Source organism: Giraffa tippelskirchi, chromosome 8 (assembly GCF_054371585.1).
Source record: "Giraffa tippelskirchi isolate mGirTip1 chromosome 8, T2T-mGirTip1v1.2.pri, whole genome shotgun sequence".
Lineage (NCBI taxonomy): Eukaryota > Metazoa > Chordata > Mammalia > Artiodactyla > Giraffidae > Giraffa > Giraffa tippelskirchi.
This window is the reverse complement of record NC_137282.1, coordinates 23,485,319-23,497,799: the sequence shown is the minus strand read 5'-3', so window position 1 is coordinate 23,497,799 and position 12,481 is coordinate 23,485,319. Positions and strand designations below refer to the sequence as shown.

Sequence of the window (12,481 nt, the reverse complement as noted above, 5' to 3'; positions counted from 1 at the left end):
TGTTTCCACTTTTCCCCCATCTATTTGACATGAAGTAATTGGACCAGATGCCATGATCTTAGTTTTCTGAATGTTGAGTTTTAAGCCAGCTTTTTCACTCTCTTCTTTCACCCTCATAAAGAGGCTGTTTAGTTCCTCTTTGATTTTTGCCACCTGAGTGGTATCATCTGAATAGCTGAGGTTGTTGATATTTCTTCTAGCAATCTTGATTCCAGCTTGTGCTTCATGCAGTCGGGCATTTCACATGATGTACTCTGCATAGAAGTTAAATAAGCAGGGTGAAAATATACAACTTTGACGTACTCCTTTCCCTAGTTTGAACCAGCCTGTTGTTCCATGTCCAGTTTTAACTATTGCTGTTTGACCAGCATCCTGATTTCTCAGGAGGCAGGTCAGGTGTTCTGATATTTGCATCTTTTTAAGAATTTTCCACAGTTTGTTGTGATCCACACAGTCAAAGGCTTTGGCATAGTCAGTAAAGCAGAAGTAGATGTTTTTCTGGAATTATCTTGCTTTTTCTATGATCCAACGGATGTTGGCAATTGGATCGCTGGTTCCTCTGCCTTTTCCAAATCCAGCTTGAACATCTGGAAGTACATGGTTCACATACTCTTGAAGCCTGGCTTGGAGAATTTTGAGCATTACCTTGCTAGCATGTGAGATGTGTGCAATTGTACAATAGTTTGAACATTCTTTGGCACTGCCTTTCTTTGGGATTGGAATGATTGTGTTGTTGAAAGAGGGTATTTGCTATGACCAGTGTGTTCTCTTGATAAAACTCTGTTAGCCTTTGCCCCACTTCATTTTATACTCCAAGGCCAAACTTACCTGTTACTCCAAGTGTCTCTTGACTTTCCTACTTTTGCATTCCAATCCCCTCTGATGAAAAGGACATCTTTTTTGGTGTTAGCTCAAGAAGGTCTTGTAGGTCTTCATAGAACTAGTCAACTTCCGCTTCTTCAACATTAGTGGTTGGAGCATGGACATGGATTGCTGTGATATTGAATGGTTTGCCTTGGAAATGAACAAAGATCATTGTGTCGTTTTTGAGATTGCACCCAAGTACTGTATTTTGAGCTCTTTTGTTGACTATGATGGCTACTCCATTTCTTCCAAGGCACTCTTGCCATGGTGGTAGATAGAATGATCATCTGAATTAAATTTGTCCGTTTCTGTCCACTTTAGTTCACTTATTCCTGACATGTCAGTGTTCATGCTTGCCATCTCCTGCTTGACCACATCCAATTTACCTTGATTCATGGACCCAATGTTCCAGGTTCTTATGCAGTATTGTTTATAGCATCAGACTTTACTTTCACCACCAGACATATCCACAACGGAGAGTCGTTTCAGCTTTGGCCCAGCCTCTTCATTCTTTCTAGCACTATTTCCCACTCTTCCCCAGTAGCATATTGAACATTCTGACCTGAGGGGCTCATCTTCCAGTGTCATATCTTTCTGCTTTTCATATGGTTCATTGGATTCTCAAGGCAAGAATATTGAAGTGGTTTGCCATTCAGTCCTGCAGTGGACCAGATTTTGTCAGAAATCTTCACTAATGAACCATGCTGAGCAGATAAAATTATACTTTATGTGAAATACACATTTCTTATTGGGCTCCCAGGTGACTCATTGGTATAGAATTCACTTGCCAATGCAGAAGACTCAGTAGATGTGGGTTCGATGCCTGGGTTGGGAAGATCCCCTTGAGGAGGAAATTGCAACTCCCTCCAGTATTCTTGCCTGGGAAATCCCATGGATAGAGGAGCTTGGATTGCTGCAGTCCATGGGGTCACAAAGAGTTGAACACGACTGTGCAGTTGGGTATGCACACCCATCCATCTCTTACTAGAACCAAATTCATGAATGGCTTGAAACGTGTCATTTTTTCACTTTGTCACATTGAGGTATTTTTGCACATCATCACATTGCAGCAAGGAGAAGGCAATGGCACCCCACTCCAGTACTCTTGCCTGGTAAATCCCATGGATGGAGGAGCCTGGTGGGCTGCAGTCCATGGGGTCGCACAGAGTCGGACACGACTGAAGCAACTTAGCAGCAGCAGCAACACATTGCAGCAATACGATTCTGTAAAGGTATTTGAGTGTGTGTCTTTTTCTTACTATCTTGTCAGTGGTAAAATAAGCAAAAAACTTTTCTGTGCAGGTAACTTCAGCAGCAGTGACTTGATATTTAATGATCTCAGGAAAGATGCACACAAGCAAAATTTTAACAAGCAGTCTCCTGAGGTCAGAGATTTTGCCCACCTTTAGATAACATTATTCCACCATGAGATGGCATCTGTTAACAGTAGGCTGTCTGTTTCCTGAATTTCAATTCTTTGTTGCTGGATTGGGTAAAATAATGAAAAATATTGTGATCTTCATGTAAAAATATTCAAAATATTTTGTGGAGAAAATATTTTTTCCAAAGATTTTCAGATTATTCTATATTCCTCAGATTTATTTTATTAAGTGAAGAATATTTAGGTTGTCAGCAGATGAAACACAGATATAAATAATACACGTCACATATGACTATCCCTAATGATTTCCCAGTCCATTTTATTAAGTTTTTCAATCTTAGAAATGTGACAATATCTAATTGCATATTTTGCTTCTAGTAATGATGTAAAGTCACAAAAGAACATCAGCCATAGCCTAACAGGCAAAACAAGCCAAATAATCTACAGAATCACTGTTTTTGTTTGTTAATTTGTTTGCTTCACCATCATGACCTGAAGACTCAATAAAAGTTAATCCTCTAAATTCTGGATGGTGATAGCACTGTCTAGGAGATGAGAGAACCAAGGTAGATCTCACCTTCCCCGGTGGAGTAGTGGCATTAGAAGATGAGAAGTTTACCGTTGAAAGCATAAAGAGAAACTGATAAATCATCATGAACTTTTTGTGGCTCTATTTGGACGATTATAACATGAGGATGCTGAGGAGTCAGGTACCGTGTGAGTCATAGGTTCCACCTAAGTCTGAGCGAGCAGGTGTTTCTCACAGCTTTTCACTCTGTGCGTGGGAATTCTCCACAAATGACTGGGGTCAGAGCATGATAAATCCACTAAAGGCACCTCAGACTTTCAGCACCTGAAGCCTGAAATTGGCACAGGAAAACTGAGAAGTTTTTCCAAGACATGCTTGACTTTGGAAAGCTAAAGGTAGAAAACCTGAGAGAAATTCCTCCTAATTATCCTTTGCTTTCATAAAATATAGAGCATCTCTACTTCAAGGATGAGACAGGGTAGAAGGCTAGAGTGAAGAGTAAGCCAAGAGTAGGACTGGAAAACAGAGAGCAGGACTCCAGAATTGGAGCCTGTCTATGAAGGGAAGTTCTGAATCCTAAAGCTGGGGCTTGGCTGTAAAGAGAAAATGGCTTATTGGAATAACACCAGCCCTTAGCTACCAAACCTTACAAAAGGAAGATTTCTGATCTTGTAGTCAAAACCAATGGGAAATTTAAGCGTAAAATTTATATCAAATCCCAGATTTCCTTTCACTATAGATGTTATTGATTTAGCTTATTGACTCTAGCAACTTATCAGTATAAGGAAGTATACTTGAAGGTTTTGCTTTTAACATCAAAACATAACAGTTTCTATTGTTATTTTCTACAAGAGAGCAATAGCTCCCCAAAATAGAATAAAAAGAGCATTTAACCACAAATCAGGAAAATAGTCAATATAGATAAATACTGTGATGAGTGTAAAATTGGAAATGTCAGAAAAGCTATTTAAAATAACTATGATAAAATTTAAAATGTTAGATAGGATCTTTAAAATAACTGTGACAAAAATGCCTAAATATTTGTTGGGAAAACTGGCCAACATGTGTCAACAGTTGGAAATTTTCTGAAAATAAAAAATAAACTATTAATACAAAAAGAAGAACCAGAGGGATATACTAAATAAAATATAAGACAGAAAAAATAATTCATTAGATGGGTTTTGCAACAGAGACAGCGAAAGTAAAAATCAGTGAACATGACAACAGAGGAGGAGAAAGTATCCAAACTGGGGGGAAAAAAAGAACAGAAAAGAAAAGGAGAGAGGAAAAAGCAAACAAAAGAAAAACAGAACAGCCAATGTCTGTGGCAAAATATTAAGTGGTATAACACATGTAATTGAGCACAGAGAAAGAAAATGAGAATGTACAGGTAAAATATTTAAAAAGGTAATGTCTGAGAACTTTCCAAAATTGTTGAATACTATCAAATCACACATCTAAGAAACTGAGCAAATTCTAAAGGAGGATAAATAAAAAGATAACTACAGCAAGACACATCATAGTCAAACTGCTGAAAAATTAGAGTAATAAATGTTTAAGCAGCCAGAGAAAGACATAACATACAGAAGAACCAAGATTTGACGGTGATTCTGACTGCTCATTAGTAACAATTGAGACTAGAAAACACTAAAATTTCATTTTCAAAGTGCTAAAGAAATTATCTAGGATTCCATAGCCAATGAAAATATTGTTCAGTTTAAAGGAGGAAAATGACGATTTCAGGTGGACCAAAACTGAAATGATTTATTTATAACTGAAATACATTACAATAAATGCTAAAAGAAATACTTTAAGATGAAAGAGAATGATACCAGACAAAACCTTAGACCGACTGGAAGCAATGAAGGGCTTTCTTATAGAATGTGTTACGTGTATACACACACACATATATGTGTGTACTCATATGTATTTGTATACACATGTCTACACTGTTTAAAACAATAACAAGGTATTTTGAAATTTTTGGCAAAAGTACAGGTAAATTTATAGGATAGCACAAAAGATGAGAGAAGGATAGAAGAAATAATAAAGTTAACAGTTTTTACATTATGAAATGGTGAAATATTATTTAAAGGTAAACTGTAATAACATAAGATGGCTAAGATAATCTATAGAATAATCAGTAAAAAAATTAACACAAAGAGGTAGAGTTAAAATAGTAAAAGAAAAGAAAAAGTGGAATTTTGAAAATATTCAGTTCACTGAAAAGAAGACAAAAATAGGAGCAAAGAAACAGAGATAAAGTAGGATAAATAGAAAATAAGTAACAAATATTATTAAGCCTAATCATGTCAGTAGTTACATTACATGTAAATGGACTAACCTCCCTCCCCCCAGTTAAAAGTTCAAGATCATCAGAGTGGGTGAAAAAGCAAGAGCCAACTCTGTTTGAAATACAGATAATTGTGTTTATAGAGGAATATTTTAAAATAGTCTGTAGTAGAGTTGCCATTGCAAACACTAAGCAATGGCTGTATCAAAGTAAATGTCTTGGGGCAGAGTATTAGAGACTGAGAGAGATAATTTGCAGTAATAAAAGAATCAATACTTCAAGGATTCATAGAAATTTGAAATATGCATGCACTTAACAGAATTTCAAAGAATGTGATAAAAAAATTTTACAGAATAGAAAAAAGATACAGACAAATCCACAACAGAGCAGATTTCAAAGCCCTTTTGTCAGTAATTGGTGAAAACAAATAGACAAAAAAAAAAAATGTTTAGTAAATACATAAGATTTTAACAACACTGTGAACCAATCTGAGCTAATTGATATTTATAGAAATATTATATCAACTACTTAAGAGTGTACATGATTTTAAAGGACATATGAGACATTTAGTAGTTCTCAGTACATATACATGTTTCAATACATCATAAAAATATTTGTCAGACAACAATGAAAATATATTCAAAGTCTATTAAAAATGATATATTGAAAACCCAAATATTTTAAAATTAAGTCACAGAAGGAATTACACAGAAATTTTAAAAAACATTTCGAATGACAACAGAAATATGTTGGGTGCATCTAAACCAGAATTGAAAAGAAATGTATACTGTCAAGTGCTTAGATTAGAATAGAAGAAAGTGAAATTAATGATCTAAGCACCCAACATAAAAATATGAAAAAGAGAAATTAAAATAGAAATAGTTGTGAACAAAAGAAATAATATAAATTACTGAAATAGCAATAGACAAAGAATAACTTGAAGAAATTAACTCAAAAATTATAATGAAAACAAGAAAAAATTACTTTTGAATGAAAAAATTGTGATGTAGAAATAAAGATGAAACAGATGAGAACAAGCAAAGCCTATTTATTCAGAGCTTGCTGTAACAAGGGGGTCAACCACCATCATTTGCATTTTGGCAGCACTCAACTACGGGCAGGGAGGTGGTGGAGAAGGAAGGCTTTAGGGATGCCCTGACTGTTGTCATGGGAAAGCTATAGGTAGACTAATGAGAAGTGGGTTTCCTCTGTGATTGATTAAGAGTGTGTATTTGGTTTTCTCTCTTGGTCCTAAATTGGAAGTGTGGACAAAAAGCAGGGAAGCTGTTGTTGACTAATCAAGCCCTGGCCATGTGGAGCTGCTTGTTATTATAGAGATTACTGGAGCAACATTGTTTGACTTCCAGGGGCAGTATTGTTACTAGAGATAGCAGTCTGCCTTCCTTCAAGTGAGACTGACTTTCTGGGCTAGTTATTGTAGGTAAGGAGTTAGTTTCCCAGGCAGGTTGTTGCAGCTTGTGGATCAGAGTTCCATTTTTATATTTGGTCTGGTCATGGTCCACATGTATATTTAATCTCTCAGGGATAAAAAAAGTCCATGATGAAAATTGAGTAGATTTAAATGTTGGCATTTGAGAAAATATCTATGTGGTGGAATATATATATATCTATTTATGTATCATAAAAAATCAATAGATGGGGATTTATGGTTAGGAGATCTTATGATACTAATTTCCTTATCCTTTCTTTGCAGGAATGTAATTGATACTCTATCAAGCAGAAAATAGTCAGTATAAAAACATATTGACCCTCTCATCATAATGCTTTTTTTTACAATCTATTTTTATAACCTTAGAGAAATGTATTGTGGTTAAAAAATATTTAATTGGAATACTTAAATTGCTTAACTTCAGTCTAGTTTATTTTTCTTCTTTCAATTTCTTGTAAACAAGTGTAAAGATTTTATTAATCCAGCATAGGATGATTCCATTTTTATAAAATCATTTCTATATATCTAGCTAGTTACTTATTGGCTTCCGGGGGCACAGTGGTAAAGAATCTGCTTACCAATGCAGGAAATGTAGGAGATGCAGGAGACACAGGTTCTATCCCTGGGTTGGGAAGATCTCTTACAGAAGGACATGGCAACCCACTCCAAGATTCCTGCCTGGAGAATTCCATGGACAGAGGAGCCTGGCGGGCTACAGTCCATGGGGTCTTGAAGAGTCAGACACAACTGAGTGACTGAGCACAGCACAGCTAGTTACTTGTCCTTTTTGTGTGTTGAGGGGCTTGAGAAGTATCTGAATGCTGGGGCTTTATCTCCTGCTGTTCATGCACCCAGATCACCATCCGAGCATTCTGAGACTAACAGGCTGGAAGGGTTCATGAGAAGCACATGGAGAAGAATGGGTTTTTCCTATTTACTCCAGCTTGTTTGGAATTTTTTTAATCTCCCAGTTAGATCCTGGACTGTTTTCAGCATCATCTGAAAATATAGTTCCCTGCTGCTAGAAATGAAAGGCCCTTTAGATACTGACATGAAGGCCTTCTGGGTTTCACAACATGCCTTGAGTTAATAATTGATTACCATGGGATTGCCAGTTTCTTCCTTAAAGTGCTGATGGCAATTAACAACAATGAATTCTTTCATATTTCTTATATATTTACCAACATATTCGTGTCTTTCATGTTCAGTTTGTTGGCTACATCAGTCAGTCTTTTCCACCAGTGTCCATCCCAATTCACTTTGGGTTGTAGGATGGTCAGGCATTCTGATCGTTCTCAGTCACCCCTAGTCCTTGAGCCCATACTGTCATCTGTCATGTTAGTGAACCAATTCTAAAATTCCATCCTGAATAGTCTGTTTCCTAGGACCACCTCTAGGACCTAGGACCATCAATTTGATTGAGTTCCCCTGGAAGCTGTCTTTGAGATGGATCTTTGAGTGTTAAGTAGTTCATTTAGAAGGTGAGGTCAGAAAACAGTGGTATGGGAACTGAACAAGCCAATAAATGGTGTCATCAAGTAAGTTATCACTGTGGGCAATTGTAGCTCACACCTGTTGGGGAAATCTGGGAAGCAGCATTCAGAGAGCTGAAAGATCTAGGAAATTTTCCAGCCCTTGTAGAGTCAGTGTTTGTGAGATACTGTTAGAGTACATTATTCCTAAACACATCTGGACTGCCTTTCGATCCTCAGGTGGCATTGGAGGGGCTGGTGGTTGAAATTTAGGTATAGCAGTGTGAGAAGTTCTAAACTGATATGAGCAAGACAATGATAGCATGTACTATGGTAAGCAAGATAAGAGTTAATTAAAATATTTAATGGTCCTTGTACTATCAAGAAGGATAAAATTTTTGATTAACATACGATTTTTGATAAATTAAGTATTCATGTTTTAATTTCTAAAATAACCTATTAAAAACAAGAATTTTGGGATAAATACCATAATTTCCTTTTTCAATCCCTGGGTTGGGAAGATCCCCTGGAGAAGGGAAAGGCTGCCAATTCCAGTATTCTGGCCTGGAGAATCCATGAACTGTAAAGACCATGGGGTTGCAGAGTCGGATACGACTGAGCAACTTTCACTTTCACTAGCAGTAAACAACTCCTTAATAGGTGAAACTTGTAACTTGGTCTCTTTCCCCTTGAAACACATTTTCCAAATGACCTTAGACTCTAGAATTTTCTGTGTTTCTTTTCTAGAAAGCTTAGAAATACCACAATTTCACCTGGATAGAATTAACCTGTAACACTTGGCCATATTACGATATTAGAATAATTTTTTCAGACACAGAAATTAAAAAACTGAGCATATTTTAAAAAATGGTTAGAAAATTGTATTCCAACAGATTACATATTTTTATACTCAGGTCCTTATCTCAGATAAACCAAAGAAAATAGAATTGCTGTCAGATTTTTAGACACTAATGTTCAACATTAATAAATGTTGAACCATACTTAATGATAGTCAAGGAAAAAAACTGTGAGCCAAGGATTTTATAATTAACTACCCTTTTTTTCAAATCACTTGCATTAGGAACTCCAGCAAAGCAAGGTGTTTTGGTTTTGGTTTTGGTTTTTTACCCCTGGAGAATGATTACCACCTATTCATTGGCTTGGTTAGTATGGATCTTCATTTCACTGTGTGAGAGCAGGTGCTTGCCTTTCATTCTGTGTCACTGTAGGAGAAGTAGGCTGATGAGTAGTATGTGGATGGAAACACTTCACTATTTAAAACTGGAGATGGGTGGTCATTCCTTGATTCCAAGTGGAGAGTGCTTGAATTTTTGTTGCTCCTTTTGGAAACCATTAAGTCAAAAGTATCGTATCTGAAGATATTTAGAAAGCATTTTAACTACTAATATTAAGTAACTTTGGTTTATTTTGCAATATATTTCTTAGAGCAGCAATAAGCAAGTTAAAGACTGCCCCTCCCCAATTAATTCTCATATTATTCTTGTTAAGTAGACCTCAGTGGTGTAAGAGAAGAACTCATTACACACATGAGCAATTGAGGCAGTGGGAAGTTTGATGTTAATGCCAAACAGCATGTCAGCAATAAAGCCAGAAGCATAAGCAAAGCTTTATAATTCCCAACCGTGCTCTTGCTACTAAAACATAGGATTTCCTCCATAAGAACTGCAAAACTGTTTTGTAGGTTTAAATGTGATGTCATGTTTTTTTTCCTGTGAAAAGAGAGTAAAGCATTCATTTGTTAATCCAAATATTTACGATCACAGACACTCTTGTATACAATGGTGGAATTTGATATTAGAGTATAGAACTAAGATCACAGGCTCCCAGCAACCACGGTTTCCAACTTCTAAACAGTTTATTCATTTTATGACCAGGAAACATTGGAGGAACAATGATAGAGAGTTTGATAGATATTGTGTGACAGGTGACATTCATGCAATTGTGATCGTGTCCTCGTGTATTAATGTTGCAGAAATGTAGTTTGGCACCCGGAAAATACTGTCTAATTTTGGACTAATCATTTAGAAGTGCTGTTTTTAAAACTTCTTTCTTACTTACGGACATATAAATTCAGGTGATACTGTAGGGAACTTCCCAAAATAATGTATTCCAGCTTATTTAAGGAACATGCCTTCAATCCCCAGTGACCTTTTTTTTTTTTTCAGATTTACTTTATAGATCAAAGGTCAAGATTTAGCTGTGTGTTATTTCAGTCCAGTCAATTTTGTTTCCTACCTGTTTTTTTATCCTTGCACAAAAGTGACCGCTTGTTCATGATCGCAGAAGGAAAAGCACTATCTTGACATATAACTAATTTTGCATTTTGTGTAACAGTAGTACTGAGAATCAACTTCAAATGATTCCTCCAAAGTGATACATGTGGTTCATGACAAGGCTGTAAAAAGAAACCAGTTATATATATCTCCATGTCAGCATTTGACTAGAACTGCTCTACAGAAACTTGCCAGAGAAAGAGGAAAGCTGTAATGGGTCATTTGCCCAAATTAGATGATTGCAAGAAACGGGCTATATGGCTTCTTGTGTTTGGCTCCAGTTAGCATTTGTTTGGCTCAGACAGTAAAGAATCTGCCTGCAATGCAGGTGATCTGGGTTCAATCCCTGGGTCAGGAAGATCCCCTGGAGAAGAGAATGGCTACCCACCCCATTATTCTTGCTGGAGAATTCCATGGACAGAGGAGCCTAGTGGGCTACAGCCCATAGGGTGGCAAAGAGTAGGACACAACTGAGCAACTAACACACACTAGCATTTGTTACAGATTTGTTCATTTAGAATGTCTTTTCAATTATAATTTTTTTGTTGTTGTTGTAACATGTAGAGGTTAAATCAGGCATATACAAGCAAAACAAAACACCTTTTAAATTTACCCACTATTGTGTTCAAATGCTTAATATTGAGTAGCAAATGTACAAGCTACAGAAATAATATCTTTATCATCAACCTTTGAACATCTTCATTTTTATTTCTATAGTTAACCTCCTTAAATGCAATTAATCAAATTCTACTCATGAAGATCACTATTAATTACTCTGACTATGTCTAGTATGGTAGCCACAAGCTCCAAGTGGCTGTTGACCATTTAAAGTATAGCTGGTGTAATCAAAGAACTGAATTTTAAATTTATAAAAACCTTAAATTAAAATCAAGTTAATCAAAAATCAAAGCAGCATATAATACTTTTCTATTAAGCACATAGTATGAGATGTTGAAAATTTTTGAGGCAAAAGATCTAAGAACAAAAAACAGTGAAATGGCAAATCATAAAGTTAAGGCAATGCCAAAGAATGCTCAAACTACCGCACAATTGCACTCATCTCACACGCTAGTAAAGGAATGCTTAAAATTCTCCAAGCTAGGCTTCAGCAATACATGAACCGTGAATTTCCAGATATTCATCCTGGTTTTAGAAAAGGCAGAGGAACCAGAGATCAAATTGCCAATATCCACTGGATCATCGAAAAAGCAAGAGAGTTCCAGAAAAACATCTATTTCTGCTTTATTGACTATGCCAAAACCTTTGACTGTGTGGATCACAATAAACTGTGGAAAGTTCTTCAAGAGATGGGAATACCAGACCACCTGACCTGCCTCTTGAGAAACCTGTATGCAGGTCAGGAAGCAACAGTTAGAACTGGACATGGAACAACAGATTGGTTCCAAATAGGAAAAGGAGTACGTCAAGGCTGTATATTGTCACCCTGCTTATTTAACTTATATGCAGAGTACATCATGAGAAACGCTGGGCTGGAGGAAGCACAAGCTGGAATCAAGATTGCCAGGAAAAATATCAATAACCTCAGACATGCAGATGACACCATCCTTATGGCATAAAGTGAAGAAGAACTGAAGAGCCTCTGTATGAAAGTGAAAGTGGAGAGTGAAAAAGTTGGTTTAAAGCTCAACATTCAGAAAACTAAGATCATGGCATCCAGTCCCATCACTTCATGGCAGATAGATGGGGAAACAGTGGAAACAGTGGCTGACTTGATTTTCCTGGGCTCCAAAATCACTGCAGATGGTGACAGCAGCCATGAAATTAAAAGATGCTTACTCCTTGGAAGGAAGGTTATAAACAACCTAGACAGCATATTGAAAAGCAGAGACATTACTTTGCCAACAAAGGTCCATCTAGTCAAGGCTATGGTTTTGCCAGTGTTCATGTATGGATGTGAGAGTTGGACTATAAAGAAAGCTGAGCGCTGAAGAATTGATGCTTTTGAACTGCGGTGTTGGAGAAAACTCTTGAGAGTCCCTTGAACTGCAAGGAGATCCAACCAGTCCATCCTAAGGAGATCAGTCCTGGGTGTTCGTTGGAATGACTGATGTTGAAGCTGAAACTCCAATACTTTGGCCACTTGATGCGAAGAGCTGACTCATTGGAAAAGACCCTGATGCTGGGAAAGATTGAGGGCAGGAGGAGAAGGGGACAACGGAGGATGAGATGGTTGGATG

General features: G+C 36.8%; 1 protein-coding gene across 13 annotated transcripts in view; it reads left to right on the top strand.

Annotated features, from left to right (window-relative positions):
* The window catches only part of MSR1 (macrophage scavenger receptor 1), a 681,840-nt gene that overhangs the window by 491,099 nt on the left and 178,260 nt on the right, over positions 1-12,481 (top strand). The window contains exon 4 of one of the 13 annotated variants that reach the window (XM_081521504.1): positions 1,935-2,096. The exons of the other annotated variants lie outside the window; for them this stretch is intronic. The gene's annotated coding sequence lies outside the window, so the exon portion shown is untranslated. The remainder of the gene's footprint in view (positions 1-1,934; positions 2,097-12,481) is intronic. 13 annotated transcript variants of the gene reach the window in all.